This window comes from Dendropsophus ebraccatus, chromosome 2 (assembly GCF_027789765.1).
Source record: "Dendropsophus ebraccatus isolate aDenEbr1 chromosome 2, aDenEbr1.pat, whole genome shotgun sequence".
Classification (NCBI taxonomy): Eukaryota; Metazoa; Chordata; class Amphibia; order Anura; family Hylidae; genus Dendropsophus; species Dendropsophus ebraccatus.
Window position 1 is genome coordinate 43,578,556 of NC_091455.1, and position 16,151 is coordinate 43,594,706.

The following is a 16,151-nucleotide window of genomic DNA, read 5'->3' on the forward strand; positions in this document are numbered from 1 at the left end:
TTGTATCACAAATCAGACAATCAGTCTTCTATATCTCCTGTTTCCCAATCAGTTAGTTCTCTGAGGCCTATATATATAGTGGGGGAATAGTTTATTGGTGTGTTCCGTCAGAAAGAGCCAAAGAAGAGTCTTCCCTCTGAGAAAATTTACAGGGCCTGGCCGGGAGGCCAGGACCCAACTGTGGGTTCTATATTAATTTTTGCTAGTGTTCCTGTGCTAGCCATGCTGGGCTAATAACACCTGTGGTGAGGCTACTGTAGACAGGGGCCAAGGACTTATTCACACTGAATGGCTTTTCTTTCTCTCAAGTGATCTGGTAACTAAGACAGGAGCAACTTAAGCTGAGAACTCTACTGCAAACTCGCTAGTTCATATAGGGGGTTGCCCCAACAGCTAGCTTTACCCACAAGGTGGGACCATTCGTGTCTCTTGGTACCCTCAACCAGCGATAGCAGAACTTTGTACCTGTGAATACAGGTATTTGTTAAATATATTGCCACCAAGCTAAAGCGGTTAGAGCCCATTAAGCCAAGTACCAAGTGTATGAAAAGGTCCCCCTTTAAGGTAGCTCACTATCTTCTGAGCTTAGTCTACCAGAGACTTGATTCTTAAGTATTACAATGGCATCTCAGCCAGCCAAGTCTCAAGCTTCTTTGATATATTGCACCCAGAGGCGGATTATAATGAGGGCAATCTGGGCAACCGCCAGGGGCCTGAGCTCCAGGGGAGCCCAGAGAGATTGCCCCATTATAATCCGTGCAGGTCAGCAGCATCGCTGCGGCTGGTGGCCTGCACCGGCCTGTCCTGTCCCCCCAGTGCAATTATTATTAAGGGGCCCTGGGGCGAGTTTCCGGCACAGACAAACATTTACACCATGTCGGAAGCTCACTAATGCAGTCCTGGTGCCCGCACTTCTCTTCTGCTTGGCAGCGCGATGTGCTGCTCGGCAGCGTGATGACATCATCGAGCTGCCGAGCAGAAGAGAAGTGCGGGCACCAGGACTGCGTCAGTCAGCTTCCAGCACGGTGTGTAACTGTTTGTCTGTGCCGGAAGCTCGCCTCAGGGCCCCTTAATAATAACAGCACTGGGGGGGGTGGGGGACGGGACCTGCCGCTGCAGGCCACAAGCCACAGCGATGCTGCTGCAACCCCCTGGCCTTCCACCCCCAGCCTCTCCCTCCTGGCTCTGCCACCCCAAACTTCTCCCCCCTTGCCTTCCACCCCCCGATTCTCCCTCCTAGCCCTGCCACCCCCCAGCTTCTCCCCCTGGCCCTGCCACCCCCCAGCTTCTCCCCCTGGCCCTGCCACCCCCCAGCTTCTCCCTCCTGGCCCTGCCATCCCCCAGCTTCTCCCCCTAATCCTGCCACCCCCCAGCTTTTCCTCCTGGCCCTGCCACCCCCCAGCTGCTCCTCCCTGGCCCTGCCACCCCCAGCTGCTCCCCCCTGGCCCCGCCACCCCCCAACTGCTCCCCCCTGCCCCATTACCCTAGCTGCTCCCCCAGCTGCTTGCCACTGCTATCCCAGCTGCTCCCCCCTGCCACCCCCCAACTGCTCCTCCCTGCTACCCTAACTGCTCCCCCCTGCTTCTGCCACCCCCAGCTGCTCCCCCTCCCTGTCACCCTAGCTGCTCCCCCTGCCCTTGCCACCTCCAGCTGCTCCCCCTGCCCTGTCACCCTAGCTGCACCCCCAGCTGCTTCTTCCTCCCTTTATCACCCCAGCTTCTCCCACTGTAACCCTAGCTGCTCCCCCCTGCCACCCCCAGCTGCTCTCCCCTATCGCCCTAGGTGCTCCCCCAGCCCCTGTCACCTCCAGCTGCTCCCCCAGCCCCTGTCACCCTAGCTGCACCCCCAGCTGCTCCTTCCTCCCCCTGTCACCCCAGCTGCTCCCCTGTCACCCACAGCTGCTCCCCCTGCTCATGTCACCCCAGCTGCTCCCCATGTCACCCACAGCTGCTCCCCCGGTCACCCCAACTGCTCCCCCTTCCCATATTACCCTAGCTTCTCCCCCTGCCATGCCCAGCTTCTCTGCTTAACACCCCCAGCTGCTCCCTCTGCGTCCCCAGATTCTCCCCCTAACACCCCCAGCTGCTCCCCCTGCCTCTACAGATTCTCCCCTGCCCCCCCAGCTACTCCCCTTTCATCTCAGCTGCTCCCCCTGCCATCCCCAGCTGCTCCCCTGCCCCTGTTACCCCAGCTGCCCTCCTGCCCAAGTCACCCCCAGCTGCCTCCCTTTCCCAGTCACCCCCAGCTGCCCGCCTACAGATGAGTTGTGGTCGTAGAAGTCTTCATGATGGCTGCGCCAGATGGAGAAGAAACCGAAAAGTGAGTGCGATGCCCTGGCCCCTAGGGGCCACTCCGCAGTATAGATGGTGCTAACAGGCATGAACCGGGGCAGCTGTAGGATACTGTGGTCACGGTGTAGGCACGAGGGTGATACAGCTGGAAACCGGGCTCCTGACCATGCGGGAATACTGGGCATGCGATTCTTCGTTGTCCTTAGTCAGGGCACCAATTATTACACCAATGCCAAGGTTCAGAAACAACGGTAGTTGTATATTTATTGTAACGGTGGTAACTAGTAGCAACAGTCTCTCCGGATGCAACCGGGAATAAGGCAAACTTGAATAAAGCAGAGTAATGGGTGATGCTGCAATAGGCTGTGAGAGTAGCGTGCTGAATGATGGGAGTAGTAGTGAAACTGAAGTTGAGATGCTGGGTGGAATGAGACTTGAATGAAATACTTGCTGTTGATGATTAGAGAAGATGATGATGAGAGGAACTGAAGAATGACTGAAGAATCGACACCCAGATGAGAATCTTGAGACTTGAGACAGGAACACAGCCAGTGGACTGGAGCAGCAGAGCACACGCAGGCCTCTCTTAGCAGGGAGAGAGGACAAACACACAACCTATTCCCTATGAGATAGGAGATAGACTCAGAACTTGTCTCCTAACGGTGGAGGACAAGACTGAGGTAGAACAGGAAGTCACATGGTAACCCCAGCCAAAAGCTTGATGACCATTGGAGTTACCATGGAAGCAGGGCACAGTCACGTGACATCCAGCCATTGCATCATCACACCATTAGGCATATACAGAGAAATATACATGAGAAGTACCATACTTGAACACTGGGAGGCGACATAATACCATTAGGCACTGATACCTGAATATACATGGAATAAATGAATGGAATAGCAGACCTGAATACTGCAGGGGTGACACAATACACACAGTTTGCAGTGGAACATAGCTTTCCAGAACAGAACTGGTTATAATAAAAGTGTGAGCATGAGAAGGGCTGTTCTGGGACACTGCATACCTCCCTACTAGAAATGAGCCGACCTCGGCGAACCACAAGCTGAGGTAAATGTGGCTGAATGAACATAGAGGACCAGGACAACAAGACAAGAGGAAGGAATGTTAGTGTGAGTGAATATGTAGATGTGTGTTTCCGACGCTCAAGGCACAGGTGACAAGAGAAATATGAAGAGAAAGAAAACCCCAGTGGCAGGACTTCACCTAGGGGTGCCTAACGTACTCTGGTTACAGGTAGTTAGTGCGTGGACCATCTGACATGGAAGTCAGGACTACTTAACTGCTGGCGGGGGACCCTCAATATTCCAGTCAGTTTGACAGTAGGTTTCCAATGACAATGAGTTACCCTACTGGAAGAAAGAGAACTGTGAAGACCTGTGTACTTCCTTGGGTGTCTGTGTGAAGTGACTTGGACACCTGGAAGAGAAAGAATAAAATAACAAAAGCAAACATACATTTGGGCGCCCATACATACTGGTCAATCATACAACACAATTACTCAATAGCCTGAACACACGAAAAGGTATCCAAGGTGCAATATGTATGAACCAGTGTAAAGGCCAAGTATGACTATGTGTAGCAACTACGGTGTGTAGGGAAAAGACAGAGGTGAACAGACACTGGAAACAAAAGGAAGGGAAATACAAAAGACAACAAACACTGCGAGGTCTGGAGGAGGATTGGCTCACATAACTCTGAAGACATCTGAAGAAAACTGGCTCAAATAATCTTTCCAGCTGTAAATATAATAATACTATGCATGGAGAAAATAGAAGATTCTTCTGAAAAATACACTCTTTAGAAAATACACTTTCTTTGAGGCTATAGATATAAATATGTAGACTGACTTCTTTACTCAGAGGAGGAGGAAACTGTCTGACTCTGACATGAAAATATACACTGTGAGAAAATACTTTTTCAAAAGACACACTTTACTCTGAGGCTTAATCTAAATGACTTTTCTGCTTACTCAGAGGTAGGAAAATATATATATATATATGACTCTGACAAGAAAATATACTTTTGACTACTGAAGTGCAATACTGAAGTGCAATCATGAAATACAATAATAAACCTCTGACAATCACATAATCATGAAAAGTGCTTTAGGAAGAACTGGATAAGTGTCTCTGTTTGGTAGAGTCTCTTTAGGCAATATAGAACATCGTCCATGTAAAGGCTCTGGGACAGGCACTAGAGAACAGTTTGAGTCAATGAGTGTCCATCAGCACATAGCTGGATGATAATAAGGAAACTTGGTCAGGAGGACCAGGCACGAACCTTGAACGTTGCATAGAACTTTTTAATCACACAGGAACAACAACAAAACAGGAACAGTTTAGGGACTTTGGTCTCTGTAGCGGATTGGTAGTGTTCCCCGAGTTGAGCGCTCAGACCGTCTCAGCATGAGGTTGGCTTCATGAGTAGCTTGCTCTGGAACAGATTGGGGGTCATTGACAGCAGCTGGTTGAGGAGGAGGAACCGCAGGAGGCGGAGCCGCAGGAGGCGGAGCCGCAGGAGGCAGGATAACTGGGGTGCTCATAGGAATTCCCTGATAGCCAATGGCCATGAGGAATGGCTCAGTTCGGAACATATCCTCAAGAGAGGCCGGTTTAGATGGAGCCTCTGAGACTGGCGGAAGTGCCTGTACAGGTGCTGGACAGGATGCTGTGAGGCCTTGCAGATCCTCCCTCACACAGCGCTTTATCCTATTCCGGTGTACAGTTTGAGGGGCTAGACCTGGCTTTTTGACCTCATACACGTCAGTGTCTGGATAGGGAATAGCAGAAATGATATAGGGTTCAGGCTCCCATAGACTTTCCAACTTGTGGGTACGGTGATACTTTTTGAGCCAGACTCTGTCCCCCACTCTTAGTGGTGTGGCATGCGCCCCTTGATTATAAGCATCCTCCTGACGCTGGTGGGCCTCTCCCATCTTCTGGTCGACAATCTCTCGGGCGTCTTAAATCCTCCTCTGATGCTCTTGGACCCAGTCGGTATCAGGCAGAGGGTGGACAGTGTCAGTTACTTGAACTCCAAGCGCACGGTCTTGAGGAAGCTGACCTTGGCGCCCGAACATCAGATAGAAAGGAGAGTAGCCTGTAGAGCAATGAGTGGTGTTGTTATAGATTTCCACCAGCTCATCCAACAGGTGAGGCGATTCCACCCGTTTTGCCACAGAAGCTGTTCTGAGCATATTGATGAAGACCTGGTTGACTTTCTCACAGAGACCATTGCCTTGTGGGTGATAGGCCGTGGTACGAAGCTTTTTGCACTCGTGGTAAGTACACAGCTCATGGAAGAGTTGATATTCAAAAGCTGGGCCTCGGTCTGTGAGCAGGGACTCAGGACAGCCGTAGTGTTTCACATATTCTTTGTAGAAAGTTATGGCTGTGGTCCTTGCAGTCAAGTCTCGGACGGGTACCACGACTACCCACTTGGAGTAGTGATCGACCATGGTCAGGGCATAGGTGTATCCACATCTCGTCGGGGCCAACTTCACATGGTCCAAGGCAACAAGCTGATTTGGCCGGTGGGACACAATGGAATGCAAGGGAGCTCGGGCCTCTCTTTCTCCCGCCTTGGAGATGTTACAGGCGGGGCATTCAGCACACCAGTTCTCAATGTCAGCCCGCATCCCGATCCAATAGAACCATTGACGGATGGTCGCCTCAGTCTTATGGACCCCGAAATGTCCGGAACGGTCATGGTAGGCATCTAACACCAATTTGGCGTCTCGCCGGGGAATCAAGATCTGATGGCATCGTTCTCCAGAGACGGGGTCCAACGAATTCCTTAGAAGTAGGCCCCTATGAAGGAAGAGCCGATTCCTCTGTCTCCAAAGATGTCTCAGTACAACGTCTGGATAGGGCCTCTTGATTCTCCCAGTAGACAAGTAGTCATAGATTTCCCCCAAGACTCTAGACTCATTCTGGATGGTCTGCCATCTAAACAAATCTTGATAGGGTCAGGGGACATCTCGCTCTCTTTAACCGCCGTGGTAGTACTCTGGGTAGCGAATCTCTGATAAAAAGGGGGCATCTCTACATCTTCCCAGTCGTCATCCTCTGGGGCTTCCTCACCTCTAGGCAGTCGAGACAGCAGGTCAGCATTCACATTGGCCTTGCCGCTTCGATACTTGATTTCGAAGTTGAAGTTGGCCAACCTAGAGGCCCAACGCTGTTCCAGAGTGCCCAGTCGCGCGGTATTGAGGTGAGCTACCGGGTTGTTATCCGTATAGACAGTGAACGGTGTAGCCGCGAGGTAATCTTTGAATTTTTCAGTAACGGCCCACACCAGAGCAAGCAATTCCAATTTGAACGAGCTGTAGTTACTGTCGTTCTTTTCAGCGCCTCTTAAACTTCGGCTGGCATAGGCAATAACCCTTTCCTGATTACCCTGGACTTGAGACAGGACAGCCCCTAGGCCTTGGAAGCTGGCGTCTGTGTAGAGATGGAAAGGCTGACTATAGTCAGGGTAAGCCAGGATGGGAGGCGAGATCAACAGGGCCTTCAGGGTTTGAAACGCCGTCTCCTGACATTCAGACCACTCTATGGGTAGCCGTCGACTGTAGTTCTCTCGAGGACAGCCACGGAGTAGCTCATTGAGTCGTTATGCCACCTGGGTGAAGTGGGGTATGAAGCGGCGGTAATAGCCCGCAAATCCAAGGAAGCTTCTCACCTCTTTCACCGTCTTGGGAATGCCCCAACTTTCCACAGCCGAGATCTTCTCGGGATCAGGTTGTATCCCCTCGGCACTCACGACATGCCCCAAATAGTTCACCTGCGGTTTGAGGAGGTGGCACTTCGACGGTTTGATCTTGAGGCCATCGTCAATAAGGACTTGAAACACTTCGGCTAAGTGATGAATATGGTCCTCATAAGTGCGAGAATAGACAATGACGTCATCCAGGTAGAGCAATACACTTTGGAAGTTGACGTGACCGAGGCACCTCTCCATTAACCGCTGAAATGTGGCGGGGGCGTTGCAGAGCCCAAACGGCATACTTTTGAACTCATAGAGTCCCATGGGGGTAGTAAACGCTGTCTTCTCCCGGTCATCCGGGGCCATGGGCACCTGCCAATACCCACTGGTGAGGTCTAACGTTGAGAAGTAGGCGGCTGATCCCAGAGCAGCAATAGATTCCTCTATACGAGGCAGCAGATAGGCATCCTTGTGAGTAATGGTGTTCAGCTTCCGGTAGTCAACACAGAATCTGATGTTGCCGTCCTTCTTTTTAACGAGGACGATAGGGGCAGCCCACGGACTTTGGCTCTCCTGGATGACGTTGGTGTCCTTCATTTCCTGGAGCAGTTTCTTCACCTGCTGATAGCTGGCAGGCGGAATAGGCCGGTGCTTCTCCTTGATGGGGGGATGATCTTTGGTATTAATTCGATGTTGGACCAGACCAGTTTTACCAAAGTCAAGTGAGTGCTTGCTGAAGGCCTCGTGATGGCGCTTGGCAACTTTGAGTACCCCCTGAATATGCTTGATTGGGGTGTTGGCATCCCCGATGTTGAGGGCATCCCACCAAGGAGCGCGGGACTGTTTGGATTCTCCTGATGATGTCCTGATCGACCTCTGGTGGGCAATAGTCTCTTCACATATGAGATCCTCAGGGTCGAGTTGGTGGAGCATGGCAACCGTAGTAAACTTAGGTAGGTCGACTGGAGATGCACTGAGGTTGACCAGCCGTACTGGAACCTGACCATTGGAGACGGTCACTAGACTTCGGGCAGCCATGACAAGGGGTTGACCCTCAATCTCGATGGAATCTAGTAGAGCCTCGTAGTCGGCGTTGTCTAGGCCCGGTCGAGCCCTGCACCAGATAAGGGTCTCACTGTTGGCTGGGATAGTGATTGGGCGAGCATCTCTAATACGGACACGACAAATCTCCCCACGGTGATTGACAAACTCTGCTGAGCGGTGAGCGCCTTGATAGTCTTCTGGATGGCTTGCCTGTAGGGGGAAGAAGCTTGAGACAGAGAGTTATGCAAGGCAGCTACTAATTCGGAGATTACATGGCGGATGACGTTGACACCATGCTGGGTTAACCTCCGGTTACCAATGCATATAGTGGGTTCCCAATACCCTAGTTGTGAGATAGGCCGACCATTACTAGCAATCAGTTTTAGCCTGGCCTTTTCCACTGGACACAACACCCTGCGGTCCCAATGTGCCTCAAAAATGTGCTTGGGGATGGTAGTAACTTGGGAACCAGTGTCCACCAAGGCCTCGAGAGGCACACCGTCTATCCATAGAGTCACATGCGGGCATTGCGATAAGAATTTTGAGAGCCATTGTGACTCCTGCGGGCCTGAGATTCTACCTCCCGGGTGTTGGCCCTCGGACCCGGGGGTGGCCCGTTTAACTGAAAGCACTGGGATTGGTAGTGTCCATGTCGCCGACAGTAGTCACAGTAGGGCCGCTCTTGAGGTGTGGCCCTGTGGGGTATAAATAGGGGAGAGCGTGGACGCCCGGGAGGTGACTCTAGAGACAGGGCCTGGCTGGAGGTAGAGTAAAAGGAGGAGGTGGACGAAGTCCCCTTTAGCTCTTTGATGGCTTAACAAAGAGAGTTGACTATTTGAGTAAGGAGATCAGGAGTAGCCAGGGGGCTGGTGAGAGAAGCTTGCACGGCCTGGACAGCTGGAACAGATGAAATAGAAGGCGTGGTGACATGCCCAAGGGTAATACCTGTCAATACTGGCTGACTCGAGGTCGGGGGACAGTTATGGCAGGGGGAATCAGTTCCTACTACCCTCAGAGCCAGGGTTTTGAAATCCAGGAAGGACATATTAGGGTTCTGCGCAGCCAACATGCGCAACTGGCTTTGAATGAGCCTAGAGTCTATGCCCTCTATGAAGCGATCTGTGATTATGTTTTCTGCTGCAGAGGGGTCAATGACATCCACCTGTTGTAGGGCCCGATAGGTAGACTGGAGGGCAAGGGCATAGTCTCTCAGGGTCTCACCTGATCTCTGGCGCCGATCATAGAACTGGAGGCGAATTTCTATGGGGGACTGTACCTCAAATTCTCTCCTGAGGCGATCAAGAATCTGCTGTACCCCAGCTTTCTCCGTAGCGGGCCATGACCGGACCTCCTCAGGAGCAGGACCTTCTAATTGTCCGAGTAGGAGTTGAACCTGCTGGGTAGGAGAGAGAGAAACCAGTTCAAGAGTACAAGAGATTTTCTTCTTAAAAGCATCCAAGGTTTGGGGCTCCCCCTTATAGCTGGGTAGGTGATTGGGCCCAATGAAAAATGGCACTCCAGCAGCACTAGCAGATGCAAGGGGGGCAGCTGGAGGAGCGGGTGCGCCAGCGGGTGAGGACGGTGGACTGTTTGACCCGCCGACGGCATCATCATCCGGGCTGGACATGATGGGGAACTTTCACTTATCTGACTGTCCCAGAGCAGCAGACGGGATCCCTGGATGAGCTGCACCGAGTGGTCCGGATGATTGGCGGTGAGCTGAGATGACCAAGACAGGAGCAGCAGGCTTGCAGAAGACAGCGGTGGTTCGGGCGGAAGCCCGGCAACTTCCGGCAGGTGGAGCAGAAATCTTCTTCCCCCGGCAACGGAGGTAATAGCTGAAGGGCCGGGGGCGGAGCGTGAGCGGCACGCGTGCGGGAACCTGGGAGATACGGCCTTTACCCCTTCCTGGGCCACAGCGGGACAGGTGCAAAGTCTCTTTGGGGTTGCGGCACACTCTTGGGGACACACAATGCGATCGTTATCCTGTTCGTGATGCCAAATGCGATGCCCTGGCCCCTAGGGGCCACTCCGCAGTATAGATGGTGCTAACAGGCAGGAACCGGGGCAGCTGTAGGATACTGTGGTCACGGTGTAGGCACGAGGGTGATACAGCTGGAAACCGGGCTCCTGACCATGCGGGAATACTGGGCATGCGATTCTTCGTTGTCCTTACTCAGGGCACCAATTATCACACCAATGCCAAGGTTCAGAAACAACGGTAGTTGTATATTTATTGTAACGGTGGTATCTAGTAGCAACAGTCTCTCCGGATGCAACCGGGAATAAGGCAAACTTGAATAAAGCAGAGTAATGGGTGATGCTGCAATAGGCTGTGAGAGTAGCGTGCTGAATGATGGGAGTAGTAGTGAAACTGAAGTTGAGATGCTGGGTGGAATGAGACTTGAATGAAATACTTGCTGTTGATGATGAGAGAAGATGATGATGAGAGGAACTGAAGAATGACTGAAGAATCGACACCCAGATGAGAATCTTGAGACTTGAGACAGGAACACAGCCAGTGGACTGGAGCAGCAGAGCACACGCAGGCCTTTCTCTTAGCAGGGAGAGAGGACAAACACACAACCTATTCCCTATGAGATAGGAGATAGACTCAGAACTTGTCTCCTAAAGGTGGAGGACAAGACTGAGGTAGAACAGTCACATGGTAACCCCAGCCAAAAGCTCGATGACCATTGGAGTTGCCATGGAAGCAGGGCACAGTCACGTGACATCCAGCCATTGCATCATCACACCATTAGGCATATACAGAGAAATATACATGAGAAGTACCATACTTGAACACTGGGAGGCGACATAATACCATTAGGCACTGATACCTGAATATACATGCAATAAATGAATGGAATAGCAGACCTGAATACTGCAGGGGTGACACAATACACGCAGTTTGCAGTGGACCATAGCTTTCCAGAACAGAACTGGTTATAATAAAAGTGTGAGCATGAGAAGGGCTGTTCTGGGACACTGCATGAGCGACTGCAATCAGAGACTTCACCTGTGTGTCATTAGTAACTGCACTGTAATCACTTCTATTGGTAATATTGTTCTTGGTTTACTGGATTTGGTTTCTAAGGGTGACGGTATGGTGATAATATGGTAACAGTGTGACAGTATGGTTGTAATATGGTGAGAATATGGTAGGGGGATAGAGGTTTTTGTTCTGTCCCCTATTAGTGCTTTTCTGGGGTCACTTGCCTATACTGAGCCCCCACAGATCTATGTGTTCTTATATGCCACAAAGCATACAGTGTATGATGCACCTAGGACCCAACTACAACAGCTGCATGCACTACAACTCCCAGCATGTACTGACAGTCTGCAGCCCTCAGGATATGCTGGGAGTTGTAGTACAGTGTAGACAGATGTATTGCTGGACCTTTAGGGCTGATGGTTGTCACCCACAGATTGCAGCCACCAGGAGACTCTGCACACAGTGATTTATTAAAGGGTTGTCCAATCAAAGACTACAACTCCCAGCATACCCTGAGAGCTGTATAAATGGAGGGTGTTCTGAGAGTTTTAGTTTAACTGAAAATGTTATTTACAAGGGATTTGTCACAGATACAGATAAAACCAGGAAAGGAGCGGGTCAGCATGTCACGTCTCACTGGTCCTTTATTGGCATAGACAGAGAGAGAGACAGAGATATAGATAGATAGATAGATAGATAGATAGATAGATAGATAGATAGGAGATAGATAGATAGATAGATAGATAGATAGGAGATAGATAGATATGAGAGAGATAATAATTAACTGCAGAGGACATTGCTCTGCCATTTTTCCTTAGTTGGGGCGTGGCTAGCAGGGGGCCCACAATTTCTGAACTTCCCGGGGCCCATGGTACCCTTAATTCGCCCCTGATTGCACCTTGTTACCACATGGATAATTATATGTATCTCTGTAATGTCTGTCCATGTATGTACCCCCAGAATTGTAAAGTGCTGTCGAATCTGTTGGCGCTATATAAATAAAAAATTATTATTAAAATTATTATTATAGGACTGATTTATTCTGCACTGCACCTTTAAAAAAAACTTTCAGTAAAAGCTCCAACTGTTTAAGTTACTGCTGGACTCCATGGTTCCTCTTTACTACTCCTGCACCTACACTGTTCTTTAGGGTAACTTCACACCTAGCGAATTGCAGCAGATTTCAGGCTGCAAGTTCCCGGCTCCTGGAGGTCCCATCCAGCCAATCAGTGACTGCGACAGGGTCGTCACTTGCACTGCGGGACCTATGGGAACCGGGAGCAAAGTATAAGTATGGTAAGGGCTGCTGCTGGTTAAGGGACTGGAATTTAAATACTTGCAGCAGAATTAAAATTCCGCTGCGAGTATGTAACCCTATTCAAACAGCGGCCTGTCACTACAGACACTGACATTGATAACTATATATACACAGCCCATGCTGCACGATTACTGAGCCGTATATGGGCTCAGTAAGCGAGCCCCGATCTAGCTGATCTGCGATCACTTCCATCAAGTCACTGGGCCCTGTAGTATGGACCTTGTTTGTATCTGTAAAGCCAGGAATGGATTTGAAAAGAGGAGAAATCTTAGTCTTTCCTTTATGACCTGTTACCGGTTTATAGTCTGTTCATGGCTTTGGCTTCAAAGATTTGTTAGATAAATCTTTATGTGTAAACACACTATAAGACCAATACCCTCCAATATTACCAATATCATTAGTTTAGGACAGGGATGGGGAACCTTCTGCCCTCCAGCTGTTGCAGAACTACAATTACCATCATGCCTGGGCAGCCAAAGCAACAGCTGGAGGGCCGAAGGTTCCCCATCCCTGGTTACGGGGTTAGGCACAGCACCTGGAAGCCGAAAGGGTCTTTCCAAGAGCAGCGCTCATCTGGGTTGCCAGGGTTACTGCATTATGGTTTAGCATTATGGCAGAATTGCTATTTAGCAAATATTTATTATTTTTAAATTTTCCAGTATCTGAATATAAAGGCTGGGATGGATATACTATGGAAAATATTAGGGATGGTATGAACCGAATTCGGTTCGGGTTCGTACGAACTTGAACCCTCGGTAATGATTCCCGCTGTCTGCCCGCTCCGTGCAGCGGGCGGATCCAGCGGGAGGACCGCCTGGAAAACTGGGATACAGCCATAGCCATAGGCTGTATCCCAGTTTTCCAGGCGGTCCTCCCGCTAAATCCGCCTGCTCCGCGGAGCGGGCAGACAGCGGGAATCCGATGCCGAGCGTTCGGGTTTCATCCGAACCCGAACCTCGGTGGGTTCTGACCATCCTTAGAAAATATGTTTATATATATCTAGGTCAGGAATGTATCAGCTTGTTGTCAAACAGTTCAAACATTGCAAGGTTGTTTTTCTTGAATTTCGACTGACTGTTTCAACTGAGAATGCAGATTTTGCCATACTTTCAGTTGCCCCAGTGATCTTTATGCTCGCTTTGGATTGTTTGAGAAATTACCGACATACACTGCATGAAATCGAAGCACACATGGCTGTATTACTGCATAAATGTCAATTCTTTATGCAGATTTCATGTGGATTCTTTCTATTGAAGAAATGAAAACAATAACATCATAAAGAAGATAGTGAGGGTGACGGAGAGGAGGAGGGGGGTGTAGCACAACTTTTTATATGAGATAATATCTTTAAAAAAAGTGTGAGATATTATTTTAGTTTATGTTTATATGCTAATGGCGTTCTGTATTGGTAATATGACACTTTAGTTGATAGAATTTCTCTGGACAGTCTTTATTAAAAAAGTACTAGTGTTCATTTCCATTTTTTCACCACTAGAATGCGCTGCTGAGTTTTTGTATTGCAGGAGGCTGTATTTGCATTACAAACCTCTATTCTGGTGCGTCTACTCACAGGAGTCCGACTATACTGCCCCATGCAAACATCCGTGACAGTTTTTTTGATCAGGAAAAATTGATCAGGAAGTATTTTAGGAAATAGTATTTCCTGATCCTAAAATGGAAAGGGAAAAAAATCAGCAGTACACTCTAGCTTGGCCTCTTCCCTGGTGTGCCATAGAGTCGGGGAGAGTGTGGCCTTATGTGGCCAGAGATATACTGCTGCCTCCAGCCAGAAGAGATTGGCAGGACGGGGAGCCAATGTCAAACATGGTGCCACATTTAACTGTATGTGCTCCAGATTAGAAGCGCAAACAGTTAATGATTTAGAATAAATTTAGATAAATTTAGTGTCTGTGTGCAAGGGGCCCTAAAGGGACATTGTGTTTTCAGAAAACTGTTGACGTCCTAGGGGGCTGTCAAAGGTTTTGAACGTTTTTAATGATCTATAACAAGAACAAGAAATCCACATTAAATGCAGTCTCCATCGGCTCTGTATCATGTGTCCGAGACCCCAGTGCAATTCTATTGGCCTGTTTTGCTTACATGTGCACAGAGTGGGGCATAGGCACGTGCTTCTCTCCCCTCTCATAGTGATCGGTCACGGTCTTTGCACTTGGGTTTAACACTTGGGCACCTTTTAACCATCAATGTAATTAAATGTTCTTGTCTATTTTGCCTTCTAAAATTATTTTATAGAAAAGTTTGGTATCCAATTTATATTTCATATAGAGTAACCAAATATTGCATTTCCACAAGCACCAGATCTTGTATCCTACAGAAAATCTGAGGATAAGTTTGTCACCGCTTTCCAAAAAAAAGTAGCTGATCTCACTTTTGGATTAGCGCAGGGTCTTTTTTGCTTTCTCTGCTATGATGTATAATGAACAAGAAGTAACTACATTCATATTACATTAACCTTGTCCATTTGGCTTTTAAGAAGCTTTAATTGATGATTAAGTGTTCAGTACAGCTCTGCTGCGGTAGATGGATTGTGATAGTGTTCAGGGGTTAGCTGGGACTACACAATTGTTGGCCTATACCCAAAATAGATCATCAATATCAGATTGTCGGGGGGGGGGGGGGGGGGCAACACCTGGCTTCCTGATCAGCTGTTTGTAAGAGTTGTGGCACCAACATATACAGAGCTGAAAAAAGGAAGCCAATGGGAGAGATTTATCAAACATGGTGTAAAGTGAAACTGGCTCAGTCGCCCCTAGCAACCAATCAGATTCCACCTTTCATTCCTCAAAGACTCTTTGGAAAATGAAAGGTGGAATCTGATTGGTCGCTAGGGGCAACTGAGCCAGTTCTACTTTACACCATGTTTGATAAATCTCCCCTATAATGTCTTTGCACATTGCGTGTTGGGTTACTGCATCTCAGCTCCTATTGAAGTGAATGAGAGTAGTAACCCAGAATGGCCACTATACAATGTACAACACCATCTACTTCCTGTTCCATTTCACTGTATATAGAGGTCTTGGGGTGGGCTAGCCAAGGCGGATCGGTGCACTGAGGGAGGTAGTCCTGTCCCCGATGCACCAAACTGTCTCATTAGCATATGGATAAATTATACAAAAACAGCGCTGAGGATTAAGGTAAGTAACTCACCTTCATCTTCAGCGTCCTGTGTGCTATAGGAACACAGTTTGGATGCATCTGAAGTAAATTTGGGCCACAGTGTCTGAAAGCTCCCTTTCGCTATGTTCACACAATGATTGTTTTAGTAGAATAACGGCTGCTAAGTTAATTGAAGATAAAAGCCTTTGTTTACCGATTTCAATAATCCCTATGGAAGTCAATGGAAACAATGGCTGTCAGTTCACACAATGTATTGGACAACGGCCAATGTTCACAGCCACTGTCAAATTAATGTTCAGGACATTTATTTGCGGACGTTAATTTGCGAATAATGGCCATTATTTTGATTTGTTCACACAGTGTTATTCAAAGGACGTAATTTTGCCATCTTTTCATCAAAGGTCTATTTACCTTTAAAAACAGCCACACTGCCTGCAGATGATTTTTTATTTTGACCTGAGTTCCCCTTTAATATTAAGGATTATGCTTTTGTCTTTTTTTTTGCTTCCCCCACCACCCGCTCCCCCATGAGGAAAAAACATACACTTGGTTAAAGGGATTTTTCCCATCACCAAATAAATTGCCTGGGGCAGGGACAGAAAGGGGAAGGAAAAATAAAACTTATACTCACCCCTC